Consider the following 16648-nt stretch of genomic DNA (forward strand, 5'->3'; position numbering starts at 1 on the left):
ATTTTAGCATCTCGTCTCGGTCTCTGACAAAACATGATGACTCAGGCAAGTCATCTTGATCTCGAACAATTATTAAAATCATCGAGCTTGACTTGAGCAAAAAAAAAGATCATACAAAATGATGTGATCAAAAGATGGATCAAAGACCTATATCCCTAACTCAACTTTTTAGGGGCACAACTCTGAAATGTACGCAAATCAAAAGATCTATTACATTAATTAAATAATATTATTATGAATATTACAAATGACTATTATAAGTCATTGAACATGTTTATGAGCATGAATAATGACCATTTAAAGGAATCAAAATATACATGTAAGATTCACTATTTATTTTTTATAAATTCTATTTTAACATTTTTTAGATTATTTTAAATTCAATTTTTGTTTAAGAAGATCATTATTAAGTATTATATTTAATCCTATTTTTGGGTAAAGTTTATTATTTTCTTCATAAACCAACTTGACTTTCGATGAGGAGTTTGGGTACGACTTAGAAAGATAGCATCCGATATGGCATACAAAGCTACCAACAAAAATGAAAACAACTGGATAGAAAAAGCTTCAGCTTGTTAATGAGGAGTATGGGAAAAAAAATGAATAACCAGTTAGCATCTAAATATATCAATGCCAAGAAGAGGAAGAAACCCTGCAACATCTCTTTATCAAGTGTTCCTTTGCAAGAAGTTTATGACTCACTTCAACAATTATTTTTTAACTTTTTTCGGGAGATTTTGGGATGGTTTACAGTAATTAGATGTATAATCCAAAAAGGAGTTGCCTTTGGATATTATCAGAAGGTCGCATGTTTTAAGAGATTCTATAATGGTTGATCATTCGATAGGTTTAGTTAGCTAGAAATGTTGTGATCTTTGACGAAGTGGAGCAAAAAATTATTCTTTGGAGGAAGTTGGATTTAATCATGGATGGGTGGGAGATGACACCATCCATATTCTTTGTTAGAGGAAAATTATTTGAGAATACTTTGAATAACATGACAGGGTTCAAGTCTCACATTTCAAAACAAAATTCCAATCTGTAACGGAAGGTCTTACACTTGCACTGCAAAAGTGCAAGAACGTCATAACTATAGTAGAACCCAATATCTCACATCTGACTTTAGTGGGTGCAGTGTTACTCTATACCTGGTTGAGCTTTGGAAGAAGGCTCAAGTTAAGAGATTAATGTGTCATCATCAGTCAATGAGTCATAATTACAATAAGAAAATAAAAAAGCAATTAGAGGAGTCTTGGGTTAAAAAGAAATCAGTTATATAATACATGGAGAATGCCAGAAGAAGCTCAATACAATATTTTTCTTCTTTTAACCTCACTCCCTTACATAGCCAAAAAAGAAAGAAAAAAAAAAGTGTGCCTATTTTGGTAATTGCTTATTTCAGATGGCTTGTCATGAGCTCCAACAACAACAACTACTGATAAATGCAACATCGACAACATTTTCTCTAATTAATCCAACCACGTTCATCAATTCAATAATTTTCACAGGAATTGCAAATCAAAAAAGAAAAAAATTTAAAAGACATTCACCTTGAATGTAATAAGACTTTCGACCACTAAAACTATTATAGAAAGAAATTTAGAAAACATCGTCTTCAAACAATGAGAGAGATATCTAACTATCAAATCAACGTAGTCCCCTGTTACACCCCTTATCACTCTCTCTTTAGCGGCTCTCTTTTACACGTTAAGAATGAACCCCAAAAATACTCTTTCAAGATAGGAATGGAATATAAGCAGGCCCTTTTGCAATTAGGAATTCCTTAGGAAGAGACTCCATGTCAAGATAACAGTTCCTTGCTGTAGCATCAGTAATCAGTGCAGCCCAGTTATCACATTGCATCAGAACATTGGTAATCCCAATGACAGGTTGGAACATTTTGGTTTTTATGAGAAAATATGTTAGAAATATTTTTGTATAATGGTGCATATAATAAGGTAGGGGGGAAAGAGAACAAATAATGTAAGGACATACCCCCATAGCTTTCCTGGCACGAGTGAGAGGGTTCTTGTTGTAGATTTCATCAAGTAAAGGGTCTACTTGGTAATTCACAGATAAAAGAACATAAAGGCAACAAAATCAATATCCCGAGGACCGCACCTCCCATACCTGGCTTTTTTTATGCCTTTGGATGTGATCATTTTTCATCTTTTCTTCATTGATAATCACATCATCACATCCCACTCTGTAGGTTCAGTCCATGGTGGAGGTTCATTAGTTTTTTTCTAGTTGTAGATTTTGGCCGGCTTCTCAAATGTGTGTCGATTTTGCAAATTTGTCATGATCACGAGAGGACGAAATATCAAAGATTACAACTATTCCACTCATAGATCAGTGAAAAACAACAATTCAAATAAAGGATTCTCAGGGAAATCGTGAGAAAAAGCAAATTTCCACTGAAAAAAAAAAAACATATAAATTCATATTTCATCATCACATCAAATAAAACCCCGAGTCAAGCACAACCTTGTTGGAATGTAGATCCATCAGTAAAAGGATAGTAATCCTATAAGGTAATCAATAATGTGATTCGCCAGTATGCTTGGTTTGTCTCCATTTAGTAGAATAAAGCATATTTGAGAATTGAGATCATGCATGTGAAGGGTAGAAAGAGGGATGAGGGAGGTGAGGACCTTAGCAAACACTCCTCGTCTGGGACCTACAACTTCTTCTGTATACACACTTTAACTTTGGCTAAAGTCTCTCCTTCATGGATGATCAAGAAAAATGATTCCCCAATATAATGAATCTGCTGTTGGAACCAAATTGGGTTTGAATATGACAAATTCAAACAGCTAAACACATGGAAGAAATAGTTTTCACCACATAAAATTCAATGTTATTTACGATCTGGTTTTGAGATGCATCTTTTGTGAAATGATTAACATGAATCAAGCAATTAAGGACAAGGGTTTTCTCTTCCTTTGGAATCTATGAAAGATTCATTCAAGAATCAAATGAAGAATTGGCTTCATATATCTTTGGGGATTGAATTGCATTAAACAAAAAAAAAAAATTTAAAGGCAACAACCGGTAACTTGTCATACTTAACAATTTACTAAAAAAGAACTCATAAATAAGGATATCAAAGATAAAACTCATCCTAGCAGAAAATAACATCCATAGAACCAAAAGAGGTACAGTTCTAAAATATCCAAACAACAACTTGCCTCCTCTGCATGTACAGTCCAGTAGTGATCATTTATGTTGTTGATCTTTTCCATAGGTGGGAAAATCTGCAGACGCAGAATTATGATCTAGACAACGAAGAAAGATTTACAGTACTATAATAACCTTTATTGCATTAAACAGATCACTTTAAGGGTGAATCACAAGAAGCATCAGTCAAGATACTTCAGTTCCTCCAACAACTAATTTCACAGGGCTCATCACACTGAAGACATTTTGAAGGGTTCTTAATGAGTCTGGACCATGTTAAGGCAGATTGTTCCAAGTTGAGAGAGTTTTTAATCAACGGATACAAGTTTTTCAGCTCAATTTCTAAAATAACATGACACCAATCAACAAGTATAAGTATGCTTACACATAAGATCAGAGCCATAGTTATCACAAAGAAATCATGCATAGTGAGTTTTGTTCCAACTTAGGATCTTTTACAAGGTTAGCAAATATCACTGCACCAGTTTTAGATACAATGAACAAGTTAATAATGGTTGTTAGTGATGACCCAATGAACTGCTCCATATCTAATTGTTTCCATGGAGTCTGCCTCAAAAAAATTCCTCTAAATGAACTAGACTATCTCTATACATAATGACCAAATTTGGAAGCAATACATATGTCAATGTTCAGCACAACAAGAAAAAAAATTGTTTGGTACTGTTGAGGAAAGCACATCTCCATGCACATGTCAACGCTAGCTATGTATTAGCACTCAATCCTACGGTCAAACCAATAGAACCTCAATACTTTCCACGCATGAACACTTACAAATGAGAGTGACAATTATCATTTGCAGCTTTAGAGTCTATGAATTTTGCTGCCACACCAAGAGGCCTCTGCCAGTTTCTGTCCAACCCACCGACCTGTAAATGACATTTGAAATTTCTTTCTGATAAGCATACAGGTCCAATGTGTTCTCCGTTGCAAAAAATAAATTAATTCAATATATAACCCAATTGACTCTGAAAAAGCATCAACTTTGCCAAAAGATTCTAATCTTGTAAAATTGGCACCAAGCCCCGTGATTTCAACACTGTCTAAAGCTACTGTTAAGTGAGTCTTAAATTTGGAAATCAACTATTAAATTGAAGGAATAATCAGAAAGAAGGAAAAAAACCTACGAATGCCATTAGAATTAAAATTCTCTTGTAGGCAAAATCAAGTTATTGATTTGATCCCATTAGTCTGCCCTGCACCTACTTGCCAATCTCTAAGGCCACTTTTACCAATTAATGCTAGCATGTTTCAAAGGTAGTACCATGGCTTAAAATATCACATCAATTGTATGTTTCAATTAATGAAAAGCCCAATAAGATACCCACCGATATATTCGATACAAACCGATACATTTTCAAGGACAATGTTTTGTATATATTGCGGCCAATACATTCCGATAATTTAAAACATGGGTAGTACTATGTATAACAATGTTAAAATTAAACATACCAAGTACCATAAACTATAAATGCAGCAGTAGGATAACTAAATCGAGCACACAATTAGAATCACTCCACTTATGGTTTGAACATTAATTTATGTAGTCCACAGTTCAAATCATTCAAAATTTCCCTCTACTCATATCACTCCATGGATCCCATTTTCTAGTCTCTTCAGGTGTCATAGGGATCATCGAACAATAATAGTTTTCCTATTTTTTCAAACAGAAGGTCGAGAGCACAGAACCCTAGATCCATAGATCTTTTTCATTGGGATACTCTTTAAGTCGTGACGAATTCATGTGGTTTTGGTACGCGGCTGACATGGCAAGAGCACAGAAACATAGATCTTTTTCATCGGGATACATAGGAAAAAGATGTGCGGTTCTGTGCCCATGCCACGTCAGCCGCGTACCAAATCCGTGTGCATTCATCATTATTCTTTCAGATTATATAATTTGACTCTAGAACTTGATACTATCAATGTATTTAATTGAAGATCAGAAAACTCGTTCAAAATGGTAAAATTTTTAAAGAACAATTCCAAAGTAACTTCCTACTATACTACACTCAACACCGTGCTGACATAGCAGTGTGCAGATAACCATATAATTTTTTCATCGAGATACATGGGAAAAAGTCGATGGTTTTCTGCACACTACCATGTCAGCAAAGTGTTGAGTGCAGTGTCATCGGAAGTCATTTTAGGATTTTCCATTTTAAAAAAATGGTAAAGATTTTAATGTTTCTAGATCTTATATACCTGCTATTCCTACACTACACAGATCTTGTCACATAGCTCTCATGTTAAATGTTTTAGTAAAAGAAGATTTTTTTGATCTGTATGGCAAGATTTGAGGCATATTCAATCTCAAAATAAACCAATGTGCATGGTAATCCATGTGGGCCCAACGACCCTTTTTAACATTTGAAACTTTAAAATTAAAATTTGAAAATTTCCTTACTAACTTAGTAAGATTTGAAGTCCTACTACAGGTTGCTTTGATGAAATGGATTATCACCTTGGCAATCCAAGACCCTCTAAATTTATGGAAAAACTCATATCCAATAAAACAATTCAACTTTTTTTTGTATCTTTTTTGGACTGGATGCACATTTTGAAAATGGATGGCTACCTAACTTCCACCGAACTTGCAAATTTAAATTTATAATTCAACGGTAAAAAATTTTACATGACTTTTTTCAAAGTTCATGGAATTTTGTTCTCTACAATTATGTGGCATCCAATCATGTTATTGGATGCCACAAGGTGAGGTCAACGACCTTTAGTAAGAGTTGAAATCTTACTAAGTTTGTCTGGTTAGTGGGACTCTTAAAATTTCTGGGCAGGGGACGTATGGACAGGAGGTTTTTTTATTTATATGGCCCCTTGTAAAACGGCTGAATCAGCTCTGTGACCTAAATATTTTTCCCCACCGAAATCCTTACCTAACACACCCTCCACTTCTTGTAATAGTAACAAAATCCCACCAACCACGATTTACTCTATATGACCTGTCACATCTATGGGAGAAAGTTGCCGCCAAGCTCCTACATATTTCTTCTATATAAAGGAGTTTTGGATCCACCAAAACCCTAACCCTACACCTTAGACTTAACTTTCTTCAGAACCATTAATCTCTTCTCCATGGTCCACATCTCACTCCCAAACCCTAACCCATTTCTTCTTCTTTTGTCTTAACCACTTTGAGTGGTATTTCCATGGTGAGTAGTTGTTTTGGATTTTCTTAATAATTCCCATTTCTTCTTCTGTTTCGATAGCTTTCGTTATCAAAATAATAATAATAAATTTTCTATCTCCATTAAAGGCTGGGGTGAGGATCGAATGGTTCTTCTGTGGTGAATCATTTTTTCTATCTGATCTATAATCATTTTAATGTGATTGAAATAGTGGTTGTTGTTTTGTTTAATCGAAAGCTTGTTCTACTGTTTTTCTAATCTATATGGATGTGTATGTGTTTTGTCAATTTGTTGTTTAATTCTTATAATACCAAGGAATCCAGAACTCAATTTTGGTTATCAAGTTTCAAAATTAGGTTTGAAGCGAAGATTTTTTTATCGGTATTTAAAAATATATCTTTACAATCAATTTGGTTTTTTTGTTTTTCTTAATAATTTTCTATTACCACTTTTTAATAAAATCTCTTTTTATTTGGATAAATAAAATTTAAGAAAAAATTGTATGTGGAGATCTGCAGTCAAGATGTTATTCAATAGTGCTTAATCTCTTTAATTTTTTGGATTGTGGCCTTGGAGATCAATTTCAAATTTATTTGCTTTCTTATTTACTTCTTCATTGTTGAAAGTATGATCTTTATTAAATATCACATTTGTAGCTTAAGTAAAGGATCGCCTAAATTTTTTGGGATAGAAGCTTTGAATATGGTAGAGTTTAATTGGATGATCTGCAATGCAATGATGAGGTCATTGGTCAGATCCCAACTTACTTGCAAACCGAAGGTAAGCAGTTTCTTTTTCTTTTTCTTTCATTCAAATTCTTTTTATTTTGTTGTACATTTTACTAGTTCAAGTTATATCTTACATGATACAGTTTTTTATTTTTCAATCAATGTAATGTATTGAGATACCTTTATCTCATTATTTGAAGATGAATTTAGTTTTTTAATTTTATTTTATTTCTATTATGGTTCTAGCAGTTGAAGTTTATTGAATCAATAGATTTAATTGATAAATAAGTAATAGTTTGAAAGAAAATAAAGCATAAAGCTAAAAAATAATTAAGAGAGAATAGATAATTAAATTGATTGATTATTATTAATTTTCAGATTTGGAACTCTTTATATAGATAATTCCATCATAAAAACTTAGAATCCTTTTAAAGTACTAAAAATTAACATTCCTAACCTATCTATAACATAATACTAACTTTCTAATTCTATTAAAACTCAAATTAGACTCTTCTAAACACTTCTAATTATAACCTAAATAATAAAAATAAATTAGAAATTAACAATGAATTGTACTCCGAACATAAATATGAAATAGAAATCCTACTAGAACTAAAAATAGAAATACTACTAAATTAGGATTGTATATGTCCTACATCACCCTTACATAGCCGAAAGGAAAGAAAAAAAATGTGTGCCTATTTTATTAATTGCTTATTTCGGATGGCTTGTCGTGAATCCCAAAGACAAAAAGTACTAACAAATACAACGGCGACAACATTTTCCCTAATTAATCAAACCATGTTCACCAGCTTAATAATTTTCACTGGAATTACAAATCAAAAAAGAATTAGAAAGATGTTGACCTTAGTTGTAAGAAGACTTTCGACAACTAAAACTATTATAGAAAGAAATTAAAAAAAATATCATCTTTAAACAATGAGAGAGATATCTAACTATCAAAGCTTCAAAAAACAACTCCAATTTCTAGACACTTTATCATAGCCTTCACCATATTCAAAGAGAGAAACCAAAGTTACCAAGAAAATTCATTAAGAAAAATTAATGACAACGGGAAGGGAAACAAAAGATGACTAAAGGGCGAAAACTCACTTATGATGAAAGAAGTTATTTTTGGCATATGGACATATGTTAAAGCATCCATTCCCTTCCTAGGTGACAAACCTAATGCAATAAACAAGCTATGCCATATTAAGAATAGAAAATAAAAGATCCATGATTGAGTAAAGTAAAGGATAATAACACTATGTATGAAGGCTTCTAGGAAATCATCTAAAAGGGATAGAGAGTGATTAAATAACATAAGATTAGAATTCAATAGTAGGGATGTCCTAACATGAAGATTAATCGGGGGTAGGTAGATAAATTAGAAAAAAATATATTTCAAACCAAGCATCAAAATAAACTTCCTAGGTAGATCATGAACCAATCCAAAAAATAAAAAAATGACAAATTTTCCCTTGATTTGATTATGAATAACTTAGTATAATTGTGTTCCAATGTCTTCAAGACAAGGGATTAAGCATATTTTGTATATTTATAAAATTGTTTAAATTGTATAAAGTATATTCCCAGCCAATGATCGGAATAAACTTCCTAGGCACATTCATAGATCAAGCCCAAATAGAAATAAAAGATAAAATTAGCCTTAATCTGATTAACAGTACCTTAATATAATTGTGTTCTAAGGTCTTCAAAACAAGGGATAATCATATTTTGCTATAAATATAAAATTTTCTAAAAGAATTATAATATTTCAAATTGTAAACCTATAAATTTCATTTCCATTAGCATTAATTATGTGCTAAATGGATGAAGTTTTTGGCGCATGCCATTGACGCCCAAATGTTTGACATGTGGCGCAATGACATTAGCAATAGAGAGAGCTCTCTCTCTTGCCCACTGCCCACATATTTGTTTTTTGAGATTTCAAATCTTAAAAAGGAGGTCCACATTGATTATCATATTGACAATCCAACAACACAGCCATATAGATTTCATGAAAATATTTATATTCAGAAAAAAGAAATTAAAAAAATATTATTTTTCGACCTTAATCGAAGGTGTTGAAAATGGATGGCTACCGAGAACCAAAATTTAAATATAAAATTCAACGGTGAAAAATAACTATTTCTTTACTCTCTTTTTTTAAGTTCATATAATTTTGTCCACTACAACTCCATTGCATTGAATGTCACAAGGTAATCAAATCAGAAAGTGTGCTTTTTTTCACTATGGGCAGGAGGGAGAAAGGGGCGTTGGGTACATTGGCTAAAAACAACGTGCATTTAGCATCACTCTTTATTTATAGGTAAGTGGTTTATCCTGACTTTTATTGTTTTAAAAATTCTACTGTTATTATGGGATGATGCTTTGCAAGATCAATTCTTGGGCTTATTAAAATTCATCCTGCTTGTTTAAGAAACTCAAAATTGTATTTGGAAACAAACTAAGAAAATAATAAATGATTCCTAAAATATATGCTCCCTTGAAGCAATAGAACCCAAAAGTAAAAGTTCATGTACATTCTCGATTTTTTAGAGCTTTTATTTTTGTTTATTTTATTTTATAAGTAATTATTTATATCTTTTATTCATATCCTTCCATAGCAGATTCGTTGACAGCATCAACATTTTTAGTCTTTTACTTCATCTATTATGGTAGAAAGTTTCAACTTTGGTTTAGTTTCTAGAAATTTTATTTGCTTTATTTGTTAGCTTTAATTATTTTCTTAGAAAATATGGTAGTTGTGAAAATTTCCCTTTTTAGGGACAACTAATTAACTAATAAGACGTTGTTGTATATTTTAAATGAAAATATAAAAAACATCAAGGAGACCAACGCTGAATGTACAAAGAGTTACTATGCTACTATCGACAATAAATTTCAACAAATCTACCTCGAGATCTGTGAAATATGATCACAAATGATTTTATTGATTTTTGATGAAAAATGAGATACAGATCTCAGTGTTTCCTCTGATTAACAGTCAATTAAAAAATAGTGATGATGACGTATGTAGCTTTTCCTTCTCTCTGGGCTTTGTGCTTTATCGGCTGAGAAAGTTACTATGGTGATGGTTTTACTTTGTACTTGATCTTCTGTTGAGGCTTCTGTAGATTTTCTTCTCTCCGGATTTTGTGCTTTATTGGCTGAGAAGGTTTTCTTGATTTTCGGAGAAGGGCTTTATGCTTGATCTTCTCTTTAGTCGAAGTTCGAATCTCTAAAGAACTTTGCTTTGTCTTTGGAGGAGGGCTTGAGAAATTCTTCTTCTCTAGAGGGAGAATTTTTGTCTTCTGAGAGAAAGTGATCAAAATCTCCTCTCAATGAGAGAGGCTCTTGTATTTATAGAATTAAAGGTAATTTAGCTTTTCAATTATACTTCAACTTAAAGAGGTTTAATTGATTTATTTAAAAGGCTAAATTTGTCCAAATCCAATTTTAAGGATTTTATGGATCATTATTGGGCCGAACTCATTTGTTTGGGTGTAGGGCCCAATATTTAATGTGTGGATCACTTGATTTTTATTTAGATCATGCGCTTTATCTATGAAAGCCCAAATCCAAACCATATGTGGCCCATCCCAATTAATGGCCCCAATTTAAACTTATGGGCCCAATTTTAATTTAAGGGACTTTCGTTAATTTAGAAAATGACAGAGACCCATTTAAATTTTGATACCTACAAATGCCTTCTCAAGGATGCATTGTCGGTAGTGTAACTGATGATAGCGCATCTTTGATGTTTTTAAGTTAAGTTCGAGTGATTTTGACATATTTGAGCTCTTTTACGAACAGTTATCATTCTTTTCCAATCCGAAGAGTTGTATTTTCTATCCAAAGAGTTGCATGAAGACTTAGAAGAAAAGGTGTACATGTCTTTACCTCCTAGATTTCATTGCCATTCGAAGGGATCATCTACTTAAGGGGAGTTTCTACCTTCTGCTCAAGCTCATTCCCTTAGCTCTTAGTTTGTGTGCAAACTGAATAAGTCTTTATATGACCTCAAGCAGGCATCCAGACATTGGTTCTCCAAGTTTTCGTCTGCTTTGATAGCTCATGGTTTTATCCAATCTTTAATTGATCCTACTTTGTTCACTCGATAGAAAAAGACTTCATTCATTGCATTACTAGTTTATGTAGATGATATAATCATCACCACTAATGATAATGCTGTTGTAGATGTTTTAAAGAGATTTCGTCATTCCCAATTTAAGCTCAAAGACCTTGGTCTTTTAAAACACTTTCTTGGTCTTGAGATTGCTCGTTCCATAAAAGGCATTACAATTTCACAGAGAAAGTATGCTCTTGAAATATTGTCTGATTTAAGTTATTTGGCATGTAAACCAACCTCATTTCCTATGGATCAGAATTTATGATTATCCACAACAGAAGGAACGCATCTTCCAAATCCACTTTGTTATAAGAGATTAGTGGGTAGACTTCTCAACTTAACCATTACAAGGCCTGATTTATCATTTTCTATTCAACTATTAAGTCAGTATGTTGCAAATCCCACTGAGATTTATTTGGCAGCTACTCATCGTGTCCTGAGATACATCGAAAGAAATCTTGGCCAAGGCTTATTCTTTCCATTAGCAAATGTTCTCCAACCAAAGGCATTTTGTGATGCAGATTAGGTTGTATGCAGAGATACTAAAATATCTATTATTGGTTTTGTGTATTTCTTGGCCAATCACTCATTTCATGGAAATCCAAGAAGCAAACTACAGTGTCTAGGTCTATAGTAGAGGCTGAATACCATGCTATGGCAACAACAACATGTGAAATTACTTGGCTGCGACACTTGTTATAAGACTTATTTGCACCATAGTCTAGACCGACTGTGCTTTTTTGTGATAATCAGGCTGTCCTGTACATGCAGCCAACCCAGCTTTTCATGAATGTACAAAACATATAGATATAGATTGTCATATTGTTCAAGAAAAACTGTTGGCAGGAACTATGAAAACCTTACATGTTTCCTCAATTGGGTAGCTAGCAGATATTTTGACTAAGCCTCTTGGCTACAATCTCTTCTCTAATATTCTTTCCAAGCTGGGTGTTATTAATATTTACACTCCATCTTGTGGGGGAGTATTAAATTATAAGTCAAAATTTAGTAAAGTCACACATGTACAAATCAGTTAGTTAGTCAGTTATATGATAACAACTCAGTCTGTTAGTCAGTTATATGATAACAAATCAATCTATTAGTTTGTTATGATAATTAGCTATCAATGTATGTGTATGAATAGAAGTCTGATTCATGTAAAAAGAAATCAATGAATACGATGCAAGTTCTTTCTTTTATCTCCAATAGTTATCTCTATTTTCTTGCAACTATTTCCTTCTTACTCTAATATTGACACCCCAACCATGCCCTTAGCCCTTGACTTCCACCCACTAGTTATTAGCATTCACCGAATCTCTCTCTATCATGCCACGACAGTGAGTTTTTGAGTTGGTCTATAAGAGTCGAGTAAGAAAATCATTACACTTCTTTTATAGTATGTGCTTTCCACTCCCTTACCATGGAGCTGCTTTAAGATGTAGCATAGAGCTGAGGGATACTCATCGTCTTAATCATCAATGACCTGATATTCATTAAACTAAGATCAACAATGTGGATTTCATGATTGCATTTGCCAATTGTTGATTTAGGTCCAATTTAGACTACTCAACTTTCCCCTAGCTTTCTATATACACCATTTATCCTAGCCACACTAGGTGAGCCAAGAAAACATGATAAATTGTGCTTAAAAGATTCAAATTAATTAATAGATGACTTAAGATTTGGGAACTTGTTTTACTACTCACTTGTAGAGTTTTTGGAGATCTATAGAAGATGAGATGGAAGCATAGATTGTGAATTTCCATACATCATACTATATTGATTGAGGCATGCATCTTCAAAGCAGTCATATTTTGAAAAATATACGGAAATTTTTTTTCCATCAACTTCATTGTCTCCTAACTTTTCATCTCCCCAAACTATCACCATTTCAGCTTCTAACTTTTCGTCTCCATCCTTCGTCACATCTAGTGTACAACGCCACTAATAAACCTGAAATCCACCAATAGAAAGTACAACAGAAGAATTCGAGTTGATTGGGATTAATGTTTGAAGTAAAACATTCAACACTAATCTTAGATGTTACATAGGACAATTTACACACACCACTCTTATTTTTGTGCTTATTTGAGATACCCCTGAATTTTCAAACTAATGACATACCCCACACCTCCCTTATCACAATATTCTATGAGAGACTTACCTACCCTCTTCAACCTCTTACCAAAACACACCTTGGATTTTGGTATTTGTTTAAGAGAGATTCTATTGCCACACCAACTTTTGCAAATGCCACCCCAATTCATACGTAAATCACCCAAGAATTAGCACACTTGGGATGGCAATAGCAAATGTTGGTGTGGCAACACTACAAAAACAGCTTCTTTTTACGGTGGGAAATTTACGACGTTTTCTTAAATTCGTTGTTAATTATAGGCCAACAACGGTGTTTAATATTAAACCGTCGGTAATCCTACTATCAATATTTTTAAAAGTTTATAAATTATTTCACAACGGTTTAAAAATGCTGGTAATACCATACAAATAACGACATTTTTAAAAAACGCCATTAATTAGCTCAATTAAATGTTAAATAGATAAAAAGAGATTTAACGACAGTTTTTATAAGCAGCTAATACATATGAAACAACAACATTGCATATTAAACGTCGGTAATCATTCTGTTAATAATTTTAAAATTTATTAATTATCAAAATGCAACTAACAACGGTTTAAAAATGCTGGTAATACCATAGAAATAACGACATTTTAAAAAATGCCGTTAATTAGCTTAATTAATTTTTAAATATGTAAAAAGAGATTTAGCGGCGATTTTTATGTGCCGCTAACACACATGAAACAACAACATTGTTTACTAAACCATTGGTAATCCTTCTGTTAATAATTTTTAAATTTATTAATTATTAAAATGCAACTAACAGCGGTTTTAAAATGCTGGTAATACCATACAAATAAGGGATTTTTAATTAGCTCAATTAATTTTTAAATATATAAAAAGAGATTTAACGGCGGTTTTTATGTGCAGCTAATACACATGAAACAATGACATTATTTACTAAACCGTTGGTAATCCTTCCGTTAATAATTTTAAATTTATTAGTTATTAAAATGCAACTAAGAATTGTTTAAAAATGCTGTTAATACCATAAAATAATGGCATTTTAAAAAACACTGTTAATTAGCTTGATTAATTTTTAAATATATAAAAAGAGATTTAACGGCGGTTGTTATGTGTTGTTAGTACATAAGAAACAATGGCATTTCTCTTAAAAATCGTCGGCAATTTAATCCATCATTTTTAAATTAATTAAATTTATAAAATATGCTTTGTAGCATTTTTTAAACGTCAGTAATACAGTCTTTAGTGGCCATAATTAATGAATTGCCGTTAATTAATTTAGTTTATTTGGTTATAAGCAGCAAAAAAATTTCTTCTCTTTATTTTCCTCTATAGACGCACTCTGTTTTAGTGAGATCGTCACTTTCAAAATATAAATAGTAGCAATCTCGCTACCTTTTAGCAAGATTGTCATGTTTCGAATAAATATCAGTGATTTTGCTATCTTTTATAAGCGAGATCTTTATATTAAAATGTCTGCAATGTCGCAATGCATGTTTTTAGAATCAAAATGAACAGTGTACTTGAACGGGAATTTCGACAAAAGTTGCACATGTTTTCAAAATTTTATCTTCAAGATCTTCAACCTTTTCCCTTTTATATTATTAAACAATTTGAGTATGTGTTCAATAGTTGGGGCCTTTTCTCTTTCATCCATGCTTCTAAAGCTGTCTTGTTTCGTTTCTCTCTCCTATACCTACAAAATATCCAAATTTACATCTTAAACAATAATTCTTATTACCATAAAAAATAAAAATAAAAACAAAAACAAATTAATAACTAACAGGGGAAAAAATTTGAATGAGTTATTATTTAGTACATCTAAAGTATAATATAAGCTTTTAGATCAACAAAATCTTTGTCATAGATCTCTATGAGGATACCATTTCACTCCCTATATTTCCCAAACTACCCAAAGGTCAGCCAATGAAATGGTTGATATAACAGGGTGCACAAGGAAATATTCACCTTCCTACACATTAACACATAAAATCATAGTTTTACAACTCATTGAGTCAACTCAAAACTTGATCAAGTCAATTCCACTTGATTGGATTTCAAGGTGTCATGACCCTAAAACTTTATGAACCCAACTTGCCAAGTTAACTTGACAGATCAACTTACTCAACTCTTCATTTCGACCGAGTCATCCCAAAAATGAACCACATTGCGTTAGAAACTCAACCAATTTAATCAGTTATATATAATATTTTTTAGGAGATGTATCTTAAAAATGCTTATATATTAAATATATTTATTTATTTCATCTAAGTAGACTTGCAAGTTTTTTATCCTTCTAGATTAGTTGGACATTCGATTCAATTCAAGCTCTTGAGTTTTAAAAATGTGTAAAACTGCATGTTGATTAAATACACTTGAAAATTAGACTCGATTTAGATGTTCATAGAGTTGAATCTCAACTCAAGTTCGCTTGTAAAATAAGAGAGCTTCTATTGCCACACCAACTTTTTCTTATGCCACCCAATTCATATGTAAATGACCAAAAAAGAAGGTGCTAAAATTAAATGTCTTTTAGAGGTGATTTTGTTGTAAAGTGACACCAACGCAGCAATTTGATCGACAGTTTTGTAGGAAGAGCCCCCAAAAGAGACAAAATTAGTGGCGATTTTTGGGGAACCATCGACGAATCACCAACTCTTTTTGTGATTTTTAGCGTGAAGCTTTGATTTTGTTTCCTCTCCCTCTTGAATTGTCTTCCTCTATTTCCTTCTATCTCCCTCTCGCACTCTCTCCGTCTATCTCACTCTCTTGCTCTAACTCCCAATCTGTCTTTCTTGCACCCTCTTTGTCTCTATTACGATTTTCATCCCTACAAGAGATGTAGAAGTTCAACTCGTTGTAGTTTTTTTGCTAGGGTTTTGGAGATTTGAGGTTTGTAGAGGTTTCATTTTTAAATCTCATTTACTTAGTCTTGAATGTTCTTTCATACTCTCTTTGAATGAAGATGAGTTGTAGTATTAAAAGGGTGTTCTTGATAAATTCCTTTCAACGTTATTCTAATGTTATTACTCCTTTCTCCATCAAGATTAATTTTAGAGCATCCGTTTAATGTGGCAATGCTCCATCACTATCATAGTTACATTTGAAATCATTTATGGATCATTATTTTCCATTCAAATTCCAGTGATTTGACATCTGATGTTTGGTATTCACTCATTATTGGACTTTGAATTGCCTCATTAATTTAGGTAACACCCACAATCTTAAATGCCCAGATTCTGTCGTCATCATAGAAACTACATAAGGTTTAGAAAATCCTCCGATGTAGAGTTTTATTTTTATCCAATGTTGCGAAACCACATTTGTGAATTAAACTTGAGTG

The 16648-nt window shown here is 32.5% G+C and overlaps 1 long non-coding RNA gene across 1 annotated transcript; it reads left to right on the top strand.

The window, feature by feature from the left end:
* Positions 1 to 6154: 6154 nt before the first annotated feature.
* LOC147410569 (uncharacterized) lies at positions 6155 to 11292 on the top strand. Its single transcript, XR_015178739.1, has 4 exons — positions 6155 to 6365; positions 6998 to 7121; positions 9333 to 9401; positions 10889 to 11292. It is a non-coding gene; the product is annotated as an uncharacterized LOC147410569 (long non-coding RNA).
* The last annotated feature ends 5356 nt before the right edge of the window (positions 11293 to 16648 follow it).

This window comes from Akebia trifoliata, chromosome 1 (genome assembly GCF_017979445.1).
Source record: "Akebia trifoliata isolate Shusen 1 chromosome 1, ASM1797944v1, whole genome shotgun sequence".
Lineage (NCBI taxonomy): Eukaryota > Viridiplantae > Streptophyta > Magnoliopsida > Ranunculales > Lardizabalaceae > Akebia > Akebia trifoliata.